The 14,808-nt window shown below is 46.1% G+C and overlaps 1 long non-coding RNA gene across 1 annotated transcript in view; it reads left to right on the top strand.

Annotated features, from left to right (window-relative positions):
• Positions 1-274: 274 nt before the first annotated feature.
• LOC147724673 (uncharacterized) overlaps positions 275-14,808 on the top strand; it is a 104,060-nt gene continuing 89,526 nt past the window's right edge. The window contains exon 1 of the long non-coding RNA XR_015309928.1: positions 275-831. This is a non-coding gene — a long non-coding RNA (uncharacterized LOC147724673). The remainder of the gene's footprint in view (positions 832-14,808) is intronic.

The raw sequence follows: 14,808 nt of genomic DNA, 5'->3' as shown, positions 1-14,808 counted from the left end.
TCATTTTTGGGGGTGATCCATTCTTATTCTCACCCTGAAATGGGAGTCATTATGTCGATTTTGTTGGTGGGAGGTGGGATTCGTAAATGTGTTAAATAACCCCAAACATGTAAGCGTGTGGCCGTGTGTTCACAAACGTTGAGTGCTTTACCGCCCTGGAACGCAGTATGGGAGGTTTGCACACAGAAACCTTACGAATAGGAAACGGATTGGAAATAGCCATAGTGAAGTAGTCACTTTACACTCCAAAAAAGGGCTCTTTGTACTGATTCCAGGTACACACGCGCAAACAGAATTGTGACAGAGCAGCGAAAAGAAAAGCTCCTCCCGTCCAAACCCTTTTAGCAGTCGGATAACGCCCGCCCCAGGCCAGAGTTTATTGCAGACCGAAGTGAGTGCGCAGCGTCATAAAACGGGAATGTGTTGGGAAACTTTTGGCAGACGTCCTCCTGAGAGTTGCCTGAGCTGAGTTCATCCTCCAGAGAAGGGAGGCTGCGCAGCCCTGTGCCCTCTGCCCGGACTGCGTGGGTTTCCACCTTTAGCGTCATTCTGACCGCATCCTGCCGCAGAGGTAGACAGAGCCAGCTTCGACGTCTCAGCGCAGCCCTCGTCGCGAAGACACACTGAACCCAGAGGCTCCCTGTCACAGAAACCAAAATGAGCTCTTTCGCGGTGCCTCTGGAGCCCCCCTCCGGGACCACAACAGACGTACCCTACGGCCGGTTTGATGAGACCGAGGGCCAGGTGCCTGCCTACAAGTGGTGGGCAGTGTTTAACATCGTGTGCTGCTGCCTGCCGCTGGGGGTGGTGGCAATCTTCTTCGCTGGAGAGGTACTCTTGTTTGTACCATCTCTAGGTACTCCTTTTCTGCTTGTGTGCCTCTGGCAGTTCTGTGTTCCTTATCTTCCTTTGCGTTTCTGTGTCTTCTCACACAAACTCACTTCGATGCTTTCGAGAACTACACCGCTCCCTCCTCTGTCCCTGCTCACGTTTGCATCTTTGTGCCTTCCACATGCTCTGTCTTAGTCCTCCTGCACTTGAGCGTCTGTGTCCCTGCCCTGACCCCACCATCTCGTCCATTCCCTCGTCCTTTCCCCTATCTTTTTATATAGAGATAACTCTAATCACTAGTTTATGCAGTAGACCTTTGTACTCTCTACCATTCCTATGTGACTCTTGGAGTATATATTTTCGATTCCTTAAATGCTCCTCCTTGTGTGACTATAACTTGTACATTTGCAATTTTTTTCTGTTTGTATCTTTTATGCAATGTGCGTAATTCTGAGTCCTTATGTTTCGCAACTGGTTCTTGTGTAAAGCGCTCTGAAACCTTCGGGTAATGTTCGCGCTATATAAAATCACATTAAATAAATAAATAAATACATGTTCACACTCTCCACGTTTTGCTTTCCTGAACTGTGCATCTCCGTGCCTTCCCAAATGTTATGCCGTTGGCTTCAGATGTTTGTCTCTCTCCCAGCCCTAATTTTACTTATTCAACTTCCTATTTTTCCATCTGTTTCCTTTCGGTCCTGTACATTTCTGTACTTTAAGTCTCCGGTTTTGCAAACTTTGGGGCTTATTTAAAAGCCCCTTGCGCGCGCCTTTTTCAGGTCGAGCATTCAAGACCTCTTGTATATACTTTAGTCTGACGCCCTCTGGTGACCGGGCACTGCTGACGCCTAAGTGAAGCAGTGAGGTGGTTCTGCACATCTGCAACTATTATGCATGGGTCCCCCTCCACCCTGAGTTTGTGTCTCATTTGGAACATTATTTTTTCACGCTGTTTTTGCATTTCGGTAATAGAGACTCGTGTTTGTTTTTAAACTATATTTAACGATCCCGATAGCATTGACTTATTTTAGGAATGAATTCGGGTCCTGGTAATATGCCTTTAAATGATTCTGACTTTGCAATGTGATATTTGCCTATTAGTCCAGCTATTTTGCCAGCACCCTGTTGCACTATGGGAGGGGTGGTCCTCTTACGGACTTGTGCACACGCGGTGATTTAACTCCTACTTGGACACACATTTACTCATCTGGGTCCCATAGCACCGGAGTCATCCGCTTTCTTGAATATTCACTTTAATATAAGAGTTGGTTTACTGCATTTTTTAGCTGCACTTCTCACTTCATGGCACTGAAAGTCAGTATCTAATTACCGGCAGACCTCTTTTCATCCCAGCAGCATATTCCTGTCGGAGGGGGTCTGAGATGGAATTCACCATTATTTTCATGATTTATGACCGCAATACAGCGTGTTTTAAATCCAATTTTAGAGAATATATTTGTCTTAAACTTTATACACACTGCGATATTTAGGTGGCACATTTAGAGTGTTTGGTGCTTTACGTATATAGTTCTCCCACTCAGGCTGGCGATAACAAGACTTTTTTATGCACTGACTCTTCTTGTGTACAGTATAACAAAATCATGTGATTATGAGGATTGAGTATGTGCTTTGTGCAGCTGCTGTTTATTCAATTATATTTTACTTGCAATATTGAGGGGTTTTGCTTACACTTTAAAAGTATTTTTTTCATTTTTACTTTTGCCTGAAGTGGGAGTGACTCTCTATATATATATTGATAGAAAAAATCGCCAAACTGATTGAGAAAGGCTTCATCGAAGCCGAAACGCGTCTCTTGTGTCTCGGGGTCATGGGTGACCTGATCAAATAAAAGAAGCCGAATACCAACTACCTGATGTTCATGCCTTCTTCATGGGAGTTTTCTGTTGAAGTTGGGAGTTTGTTTTCATACTTTAGTATATACTTATATCTGTATGTACTTTGTGGGCTCAGGAGATCAGTCCTAGGACTTGTCTGCTTTCACTTAGGGACTTTGTTTTCTGTTCAACTGACTCTATTTAACTGTCTTGATAAAAAACGACCAGCAGAGGTCAGTAAAATACCAGACTTGCTTTCTGCTTAGGGAATTTTTTTTTTTCCTTTTTTCTGGCAACTGCCTGTATTGAACTTTCTTGATATAAAACGACCAGCAGAGGTCAGTAAAATACCAGAATCACTTTAACATTCTCTAGATTCCATTCCATAGAAATTGTCTTCCATGAGCACCCGTAGACAATATTTTTTTTCTCAAATCTTGTATTTTCAGTGAGATGACCACCGAAGACCATGACTTTCTATTAAAAACAGAGCTTTGGACTATACCATTTCCAGCTGAAAGGCAATATTTCTCTCTGTGCGTCCCCATACCTGGCATTTCATGCAGTTTGGTGCTTACTTTTCTCTCTGTTAAAGAACAGTAGATGTTTTAGCACCCAGGCTAATGTGCTGCATAGCTAAATACATATAAGGTCCTAAAGGCGAGACAGATTGCATTGCAAATGCTTGTTTTCCATGTTAAAAGCGAGACATCAGCAGCGTAAAGGGGTTGTAAATAAGCCACTTCATATCTGTGCCTTCTTGCAGCTTATACCGCCGCCTATACTCCCTCCCCAATGCTGCACTTTGACTCTACCTATTAGCACTTTTACAACCAGGGGCTGTATCATACAAAGCAATGCATTTCCTTGTTGGCCAGCTTTCAAAAGGTGCGCCCGTGCTAACTAGGAGAGTGCGCGGTATTGCACTGAATTGGCTGCCCCCAAGGCTGCCGTGAGCTTGTGCTGGCCTGATGGTAGCCCATTCAAGTGAAATACGAATCAGCTTTGAAGCAGGCGCTCTGTTTTTTAAACTTTAAAGAAAGGTGGAAGATCCCCTTGTAGGCGGGTGCAGTGAGTGACTGGCAATTGGCAATTCATTATTTTAATTAATAAATTAATTATTTAATTGGTAATTAACATTAATTTTAAGTACATTTTATGTTTTAGTACTGGAGCGGGTTGTGGGTTTATAGCAGAATAGTAATTTAAATGTACTAAATTAATTATTAATTTTTAGGAATTATAAATTAATTTTTATTATTTTTTTGTTTCTATTTCTGTAGTGGGTTGTGGGTTTATAGGGGAATTGGGTGGGAAGTAATTTAATTGTAATTAATTAATCATTTATACATGTTTTGTTATGGATAATTCATGTATTTTTAATTAATTATTAATTGACAATTAATTATTTTAATTGATAATGTATTTATTTAATTGGCAAATAATATTTTTAATTGGTAATTATTTGTTATAAATTGGAGAAAACTAGTAATAAATTGGTAAACAATGTTTTCTAGAAAAAGTATTATTTTGTACATTGTTTAATACATTTTAATTGATTTAATTTTAAATATTATTTTTTTGTTATGAAAAATATTTTATTCTTTAATACTTATTATTTGGTGGGTAATATGTAATAATTAATATTTATTGGTATTTGTTAATTTATTGTTAATTAATTATTCAAATGTAATTGCTTTTAATAATTATTAATTGTTTGAAATGAATGAAATGAAATGAAATGAAATGAAATGAATGAAATGAAAAAGAATTTCTAAAGCGCATGGCTGCCCTTGAGCGTCCCAGCGCTACGTGTACACACAGACAGACCTCCTCTGAACCGCATCCCGAGATGTTAGTCATTCTGGGGGAAAAGGAACGTTTTCAGAGATTTTCGGAATCTGGTCAAGTTAGGTTCTTTCCTCATTGATGTTGGGAGGGAGTTCCATAGCTGGCCCGCATTTATTGAGAAGCGGCGTCCTCCGGCCCTTGCTCTTTTTGCTCTCGGGATAGCTACCAGGTTTTCCTCGCCAGAGCGGAGCGTTCGTGATGATTTGTAAGGGCGGATCAGATCTCTGAGGATCGGAGGGCCTGTGCCTTGGAGGACTCTGAACACTGTACAGAGCGCTTTGAATTTCACTCTCGCTCTTATGGGCAGCCAATGGAGTGCTTTCAAGGCCGGTTTCGCTGACGTTCTTCTGGGTGTATTCGTCAGCAGTCTTGCGGCTGCATTCTGTGCCCTCTGGAGCACGTTCAGGGTGTATTCCGGTGCAGCCAGGAAAAGGGCGTTGTTATAATCCAGTCTTGACAAAATAAGGGCCTGTACCAGCAATTTCCTGGAGTCTAGTGGGAGTAAGGGCATAACTTTCCGTATTGAGCGGAGCAGCCCATAGCAACACCCTGCGGTTTTTTTCGCCTGAGTGTGCATCGACAGCTCCGGTTCAAGCCAGACGCCAAGACTTTTTATGGATCCCTTCGGGGTCGGAGGATCTCCTAAGCAGGCCGGCCACATACATTTGGGGAGGGAGGTGCAGAGATTTCCCAGCAACATCACCTCGGTTTTGGAGGCATTAAGCTTGAGTCTTGAGTCGGCCATCCATGCCATGATGTTGGTAAGGCAGGCGGCAAACTTCTCACCGTGGTTTTCGGCGAGCGAGAGCGAAACAATCAATTGGGTGTCATCCGCGTACGTTGCGAGTTTCACTCCAAAGGGTGCGACCTCCCCCTCCAGTGGGGCCATGTAGATGTTAAAAAGCGTAGGGCTCAGTGAAGAGCCCTGCGGGACACCACACTGAAGGGGGGTGGGCACTGATCTATTGTTGCCCTCGCACACTTGATATGTTCGATCACTCAAGAATGACGTTAGCCAGGTGAGCGCCAGGCCTCTTACTCCCAGCTCCTCCACCCGGTGGATCAAGATCTTGTGATCCACCGTGTCAAATGCCGCGCTCAGATCCAGGAGGACCAGGGCTGCTGATCCTCCTGAATCTAAGATGCACCTGCCCTCTTCTACCATGGTGATCAGCGCCGAGTCAGTGCCCTGACCGGGCCGAAAGCCAGTCTGGGTGTGCCGTAACAACTCGTTGGATTCCAAAAAGGATGAGAGTTGCCGGTTAACCCATTTCTCAGCGATCTTTCCCATCCCTGGCAGTAAGGAGATTGGCCGAAAGTTGGACAAATCGGCGGGGTCAAGGCCCCCTTTTTTTAGCAGGGCTTTTACTATAGCCTGCTTCCAACTGGGGGGGACCTTGGCGGCGGCAAAGGAAGCGTTGAGTAGATCTACTGCCGGACCCGCTATGACATCCGTAAACTGCTTTAGGATGTACATAGGCATGGGATCCGTCGGAGAGCCACTTTTTTGCGCGGCCAGCTCTTTACAGAAAGCTTCCCTAGTGATCGGGGCAAACTTGTCTAGCACAACTCTATCAGTGGCCAGACAGCTCTCCCCTAAGGGCGGGCTCTGACGGGGCAAGGGGAGGCCGGCTATGATGTTTTGAATTTTCTGGTCAAAGTACTGGGCCAGAAGGTTACAGCGGTCCGTACTCCCCTCTGAGGGTTCTGGACATACTGGAACTTTGAGCAGCTCTTTGAGAATTTTATAGGTTTCCCTTGAAGAACTGGCTGATGATTTTATCCTATTTTCAAGGTAGGCCGCTTTGGTGGCATTGCGTGCCACTTTATACGTTCTCATGGCTGCCCTGTACTCTTCTTTGGAGTTTCCTGCCCAGTTTTTCCGCCAGTCACGTTCTTTCTTTTTACAAATTTTTCTCAGAAGACCCAGCTCTGGGGTGAACCATAAGGATTTGGGGCCCCCCGTCTTCCTGTTGGCTATTTTCAGGGGAAGTACCGCATCTAAGGCTGTGCTGAGCCATTCGCAGAAAGCCTCATCTGCCTCTATAGGATCCCCATTAAGCACCGGGATGGTATGTGTCAGCTTGCGTGTAAGATCGCTGACCGGGAGTTTCGACCAAACCCTTACTGGTACTTGTGCTGTGGCTGCCGGGGGAGGTGGGGGAGCTGTAACAAAACCCATTCGAAAGGGGATCAGGAAGTGATCAGTCCAAGGGAGAGGCAGGGACGGTGACATGGAGAGAAGGGGAAGATTAGAAAACACTGTATCCAATAAGTGGCCCTTGACGTGGGTGGGCTCCTGATTATGGAGGGTGATGTTCCCCAACCCAAGTTCGGATCTTAGGTCGTTTGCAACTTTATCCTCCGCTGAGTCGAAATGTAGGTTTAAATCTCCAAGCAGGAGAAAATTGGGTGCCGACGCTATTAGCATTGGGGCCTCTTCAAGCAGAGAGTTCACGAACTGCTTGATATTACCCGGAGGCCGGTAAATCAGCAGCCCCGACAGTGAGTCGTTGGGGGACAGTTGAATCTTAAATCTACAACTTTCCGCATCCTTGATAGACCCTTCAGCGGCCCTACATGTCAACGTGTCTCTATATATAATGGCCAGCCCGCCCCCTCTGCCTCGCGGTCTGTGCAGGCAGAAGATACAAAATCCGGGGGGAAGAGCGTTCGCCATGTCGAAGTCCGAACTGTCAGATGTCCATGTTTCCGACAAAAATAGCACATCAAGCTTATGATCCAAGATCAGATGGTGGATGTGTAAGGAGTGCCTAGGTAAAGATCTACAGTTCAGGAGGGCTAGTCGAAGTGGTTCCCTGGGGGGGGGAGCGTTGTGTGCCTCTTTACTTTCCGTAGTACATAGATCGCAGACTTTGAAAAGCACATCCATCCTCAATCTCCTCGGACAAAGGCAGGAGGCTTTGGGGCAGAGAGACAAAAGTTGTTCATGCGAGTATGTGAGAGGCCCTTGCTTTGCTTTGGGCAGCATGTCTGGCCCTAGGTCCGGACGGGCCCGGACGGGCCCAGACGGGCTTGCCTCTGGCACGCCTCTGGCGCGCCATCGGCGCGCCCGCTGCGCCCGCCCGCTGCGCGGACGAGTGAGTGCGGCCATTTATGAAGCACGAGGGCCTGTGTTCGCCCTCCCACTAGAGCGCAAAATGCCCTCTTCCCAATCCAAGATGGCGGGACCTTCCGGTTTAGAATTTGGTTACCAGAGGTCATTCAGAGCCCAGAAACGGCTCGAAAATGCCCCCAACAGCTAATATGAGCAGGCGCTGTGACAAGGAGTGAATTTAAAAGTAAAACAAATTTTTTCTAACCAACTTCGAAAATAACTTTTTTAAAAGCAATTTCGGCTCAGTGATGCCGTGTAGTGCCCGGCTAAGCTCCCTGTGAGTGTCAGGGGAGCCGCCTATGTGTACAGGCTGCGCACGAGGTTTCTGCCTCAATTTATAGCACGAGGGCCTGTGTTTGCCCTCCCACTAGAGCGCAAAATGCCCTCTTCCCAATCCAAGATGGCGGGACCTTCCGGTTTAGAATTTGGTTACCAGAGGTCATTCAGAGCCCAGAAACGGCTCGAAAATGCCCCCAACAGCTAATATGAGCAGGCGCTGTGACAAGGAGTGAATTTAAAAGTAAAACAAATTTTTTCTAACCAACTTCGAAAATAACTTTTTTAAAAGCAATTTCGGCTCAGTGATGCCGTGTAGTGCCCGGCTAAGCTCCCTGTGAGTGTCAGGGGAGCCGCCTATGTGTACAGGCTGCGCACGAGGTTTCTGCCTCAATTTATAGCACGAGGGCCTGTGTTTGCCCTCCCACTAGAGCGCAAAATGCCCTCTTCCCAATCCAAGATGGCGGGACCTTCCGGTTTAGAATTTGGTTACCAGAGGTCATTCAGAGCCCAGAAACGGCTCGAAAATGCCCCCAACAGCTAATATGAGCAGGCGCTGTGACAAGGAGTGAATTTAAAAGTAAAACAAATTTTTTCTAACCAACTTCGAAAATAACTTTTTTAAAAGCAATTTCGGCTCAGTGATGCCGTGTAGTGCCCGGCTAAGCTCCCTGTGAGTGTCAGGGGAGCCGCCTATGTGTACAGGCTGCGCACAAGGTTTCTGCCTCAAGTTATTGATGATGTATTTTAAAATGTAATTATACATTATTTTAAATATAAAAATTATTTATAAGTATGTTAAATTTAAATTCTACGCTATCAAGCGCTTTCCCTACTGTTGCACCCTTTTGAGTTGGAATAGTAATTTTTCCCCCTACGCTATCCAACGCTTTCCCTACTGTTGCACTCTCTGGAGTGGGAATAGTAATTTTTACCCCTTTGCTATCCAACGCTTTCCCTACTGTTGCACCCTCTGGAGTTGGAATAGTTATATTTTTCCCTACGCTGTCCAACGCTTTCCCTACTGTTGCACCCTCTGGAGTTGGAATAGTAATGTTTACCCTTACGCTATCCAACGCTTTCCCTACTATTGCACTCACTGGAGTGGGAATAGTAATTTTTACCCTTACGCTATCCAACGCTTTCCCTACTGTTGCACCCTCTGGAGTTGGAATAGTAATGTTTACCCTTATGCTATCCAACGCTTTCCCTACTATTGCACTCACTGGAGTGGGAATAGTAATTTTTACCCACCCGCTATCCAAGGTTTTCCCTACTGTTGCACTCTCTGGAGTGTGAATTGTAATTTTTCCCCCTATGCTATCCAACGCTTTCCCTACTGTTGCACCCTCTGGAGTTGGAATGGCAATTTTTACCCTTACGCTATCCAACGTTTTCCCTACTGTTGCACTCTCTGGAGTTGGAATAGTAATGTTTACCCACCCGCTATCCAGTGCTTTCCCCACTGTTGCACTCTCTGGAGTGGGAATAGTAATTTTTACCCACCAAATATCCAACGTTTTCCCTACTGTTGCACTCACTGGAGTGGGAATAGTAATTTCCCCCCCTACGCTATCCAACGCTTTCCCTACTGTTGCACCCTCTGGAGTTGGAATAGTAATTTTTACCCACCCGCTATCCAATGCTTTCCCCACTGTTTCACTCACTGGAGTGGGAATAGTAATTTTTCCCCCTACGCTATCCAACGCTTTTCCTACTGTTGCACCCTCTGGAGTTGGAATAGTAATGTTTACCCACCCGCTATCCAATGCTTTCCCCACTGTTGCACTCACTGGAGTGGGAATATTCATTTTTATTCACCTGCTATCCTACGCTCTCCCTACTGTTGCACTCTCTGGAGTGGGAATAGTAATTTTTATCCACCCACTATCCAACATTTTCCCTACTGTTGCATTCACTGGAGTGGGAATAGTAATTTTCCCCCCTACGCTATCCAACGCTTTCCCTACTGTTGCACCCTCTGGAGTTGGAATAGTAATTTTTACCCACCCGCTATCCAACACTTTGCCCACTGTTGCATCCACTGGAGTGGGAACAGTAATTTTTACCCACCCGCTATCCAACGCTTTCCCTACTGTTGCACTCTCTGGAGTGGGAATAGTAATTGTTATCCCTACGCTATCCAACGCTTTCCCTACTATTGCACGCTTTGGAGTGGGAATAGTCATTTTTACCCCTATGCTATCCAACGCTTTCCCTATTGTTGCACCCTCTGGAGTGGGAATAGTAATTTTTATCCCTACGCTATCCAGCGCTTTCCCTACTGTTGTACCCTCTGGAGTGGGAATAGTAATTTTTACCCTTATGCTATCCAACGCTTTCCCTACTGTTGCACCCTCTGGAGTTGGAATAGTAATTTTTACCCCTACGCTATCCAACGATTTCCCTACTGTTGCACACTGTGGAGTGGGAATAGTAATTTTTACGCCAACGCTATCCAACGCTTTCCCTACTGTTGCACCCTCTGGAGTGGGAATAGTATTTTGTCCCCTACATTATCCAACGCTTTCCCTACTGTTGCACCCTCTGGAGTGGGAATAGTAATTTTTAGCCCTACGCTATCCAGCGCTTTCCCTACTGTTACACCCTCTGGAGTGAAAAAAGTAATTTTTACCCTTATGCTATCCAACACTTACCCTCCTGTTGCACCCTCTGGAGTTGGAATAGTAATTTTTACCCCTACGCTATCCAAGGCTTTCCCTACTGATGCAATATGTGGAGTAAGTATATATATTAATTAAAATGTAGAGTTTTAAATGTATTTTAAATGTATATGTATTAGTTATTATTTTTTTAAATATTTTTTAATGTTTATATCTATAATTTGTTAAATTATATGTATTTTAAAATTATTTTTACATTATTATTAATACATTTAAAAAAATGATATTTTTTACTTCAATATTTTTGTACTTACCTTTATGTAGATAGAACTTCGATATTTTTGATGTTGATATTTTTGCTTCGATATATTCTGTCTGTCGATATTATGTCATAGATCTGGGTTCAGTGACTAGAGAAATTTGAGAACAAAGACTTTTGAGGTATAAATATCTGCGCCCAAACCCCTGATTTTTGTATTGCTCCTGGATGTCAAGAACCTCTGTCCGTTTCACTGAAGGAATCTGCAGAAGAGATGTGTCCTTGTGCTTGTGTGCTGTTTCTTGGACTGGCCTGCAGTAGTTCCCCCTGGACTTGGAAGAAGAGGGAAAAGGACTTTGAAATAACTTTTATTTTGCTAAAGTAATCACCCAAGGGCTAGAAGAGAGCTAGCCTCCTGCTGGAGTTACAGGCACATCTGACTCCCCCACCAGCCTCCTGATTCCTCCCAGCAAGGATTTCTATCTGCAGGTGAGGCCCCTGTGAGCTCCAGGGCCTCTATTTCTACTACAGAGAAGAGAGTGCTGAAATTGTCGCTAACGCCCGTTTGCTAGCCGCCGCAGCTGAAGAGCGTAAGAATAATCTACCCGCTGCTGCCGCCGAGTCCTCGCAAACCAAAGATCATCGCATCGTAAACATGCGGGCCACAAAGTGCTCGCTAACATCCTAATGGGCCTCGCATCGCACGCTTGCGGGCTGTCGAGTGCTCGCTAATCCCGGATCATTGCATCGAGATCATCGCATCGTAGAGTGGGCACCGTGCGTCTACCATTTTCATCGCATGGCATCTCTGGGCGCCATTGTCTTTCATCGCAGCAAGGCCGCGCACTCAACCGGACCAGCGCATCGTCCTCTCTTGTGGCAAGGATTCAACACATCGCTGGCCTAGCGTGGGGAAATCTGTCGCTTTGTCCCGCACGCATCCGCAGACCGGTGCATCATCCTCCCTTGGGGCAAGGATTCAAGGCATCGCCGGTCTCGCGAGAGAAAAATCATTGCTACAGCTCCTTTGCGACCTTCTGTTTGTTTTGCTACGAAATCCAGGTACTTTGTAAGTAAAAGGGCCGCAGAGACCACTGCTTTGAACTGATCTCCTAATTACACACTTTGAATTATTTTTACAGCATTTTAAGAGTAACCCTATTTTACTGTATTGTGGCTTTTTACTATTATTGGTCTTGTGTTAAGTCTATATCTATATATATAAAGATACTTATTTTTTATAACTACTTGTGTGGTGTCCTTTTGTAGTGTCCTTCACTGTGTTACTGTGTATGATCATAAATGCTTTACACACTGCCTCTGAGATAAGCTAAGCTGCCCGTGCTACGTTACCACAGGGGTTATCAAAGGGTATAGCCCCCTTACTCTGATTTAGGAAGAAGGGTCCCTACTTGGACAGTGGTCAGCCATTGTCAACTAGACACCCCAATTTCTAACAGGCTGGAACTGCCCCTTGGAATGAGTTCTAGGAGAGAGACCGCAGACTATGCTCACAAATCATGACCTTACCGCCTGACCAGGGAAACACCTAAATACGACAAATGCAAAATTAAAAAAGGGGGTTAATATTTTATTCCTAACCATTAAATCACAACAGAACAGTTTGACATACAATTGTTCCTGAAAAGGAAACCGCATCCATAATTGAGAAAAACACATTTTATATGAGAATTATCTGCTTTAGGGGATGGTGGGTGGGGAAATAAAATGTAAAAAACGCCCCCCCCCCCGGGCCCGGACCAGACAAAGACTGGCATGTGTGCTGCAGCAAAGGGGTAGCGGAGCGAAGAGAAAGCCTCTCCGCTCCCCCTTTTAATGCCTGAGAATTGGCAGACCAGTTTAGGCCGGTCTGCCCCTTGCGTTGTGAAACCGCCACTGACCCGGAAGCACTTTCAAGTGCTTCCGGGTCAGGCTGCCACACATGCAGCTTGGGTGACCCTTGGGGGGTGGTCAAATGCAAAACCAACAATTAATGGACAGAATGCAGAACTATGTCATACATTCACCCCATACAGAGATCTAGGCCTAAATCCATCGTTTTTTGCACTCCACACCACCCCACACCACCCCAATATGCAAAGCAGCATTGACCCTGTGCCTCATGGGAACATTCCAGTCCGAACTGCCAAGCCATGTCTTTCCTGGACCGGAATCAAGCATCCTAGGACTGGTTTCTGGCTATCAGCCATCTTCAGCCAGGATAGTTTGACTCCAGTGGTGTGGAGAGCATGGGCCTACGTCTGAGCATAACCATCCCACTCGGGGCGACAAATGCAAAAACAACAATTGATGGACAGAATGCAGAACAATGTCATACATTCACCCCAGTACAGAGATCTAGGCCTAAATCCATCGTTTTTTTGCACTCCACACCACCCCAGTTCAGACATGGCCATATGCAAATCAGCCTTGACCCTGTGCCTCATGGGAACAGTCCAGCCTAAACTGCCAAGCCATGTCTTTCCTGGACCGGAATCAAGCATCCCTCGACCGGTTTCTGGCTATCAGCCGTCTTCAGCCAGGATAGCTTGACTCCAGTGGTGTGGAGAGCATGGGACTCCCATCTGAGCATACCCATCCCACTCGGGGAGACAAATGCAAAAACAACAATTGATGGACAGAATGCAGAACACTGTCATACATTCACCCCAGTAGAGAGATCTAGGGCCTAAATCCATCATTTTTTTGCACTTCACACCACCCCAGTTCAGACATGGCCATATGCAAATCAGCCTTGACCCTGTGCCTCATTGGAACAGTCCAGCCCGAACTGCCAAGCCATGTCTTTCCTCGACTGGAATCAAGCATCCTAAGACCGGTTTCTGGCTATCAGCCGTCTTCAGCCAGGATAGCTTGACTCCAGTGGTGTGGAGAGCATGAAACTTACGTCTGAGCATACCCATCCCAATCGGGGCGACAAATGCGAAAACAACAATTTTTGGACAGAATGCAGAACAATGTCATACATTCACCCCAGTACAGAGATCTAGGCCTAAATCCATCGTTTTTTTGCACTCCACACCACCCCAGTTCAGACATGGCCATATGCAAATCAGCCTTGACCCTGTGCCTCAGGGGAACAGTCCAGCCCAAACTGCCAAGCCATGTCTTTCCTGGACCGGAATCAAGCATCCTAGGACGGAATGTGGGGTGGTCGGTGGCGCGCGGCCACCAACCCTCCTCCTCTGACTTCCGGGGTCAACGGGACCACCATACTGGCGGCAGGCTCGATGCTGAGCCCGCCTGTTCAATATGGGTGGGTACCGCCTAACCCCCCCCTCCCACAATCTGCCCGAGAACCAACGTGTGGTGGGGACCCTCCCATTTCCTTCTGCCCAAATGTTACATACTTCAGAAACCACAACTTCTTTGGATTAGTGGTCGTCGACCCCGGTCATATTTATTACAAAATTAATAACATTCAAAATGATGATTATTTACATTATATATAATACGCAGAAAATCCAATACATGGATAGGTACACAGTGTTCATTGACTTTAACATGTCTCTAATACATATCCATTCCTATCTTATACTGCATGCTGAACATGATTCACTTTATGCGTAACCCAACGGCAAGGTCAAAGACTGGCTGCCCCAGATCCCAATCTAAAAGCTCCTTGTGATGTTGCGAAGGGGGTCCAGCTTACCGGAAAGATACTTCTCCCAGGCCCCCTCTACGCCCACACCCTCAACTCCATGACGGGACCCTGTTATCAAGACTTCATGCGCCCTTAAGCTCATGCACATGCAGGGGTGGCCACAAAGCCGACAGGAGGTGTGGCTCCCCGGCCCGCACCCATCCAACCTACCGGCTGTAATTGCCCCTTGGAGTGAGTTCTATGAGAGAGACCGCAGACTATGCTCACCAATCATGACCTTACCGCCACAGGCCAGCATAGTTGACCGACTATCTGGTCTACCCCTCCGCTCAGCCTGAAAGGTCATGCCCTGCGCCTCGGGGCATCTCCTTGCCAGCCATCCGACC

This window comes from Lissotriton vulgaris, chromosome 4_1 (genome assembly GCF_964263255.1).
Source record: "Lissotriton vulgaris chromosome 4_1, aLisVul1.2, whole genome shotgun sequence".
Lineage (NCBI taxonomy): Eukaryota > Metazoa > Chordata > Amphibia > Caudata > Salamandridae > Lissotriton > Lissotriton vulgaris.
The sequence above is the reverse complement of the archived record's forward strand: the minus strand, read 5'-3'. Positions and strand labels throughout refer to the sequence as shown.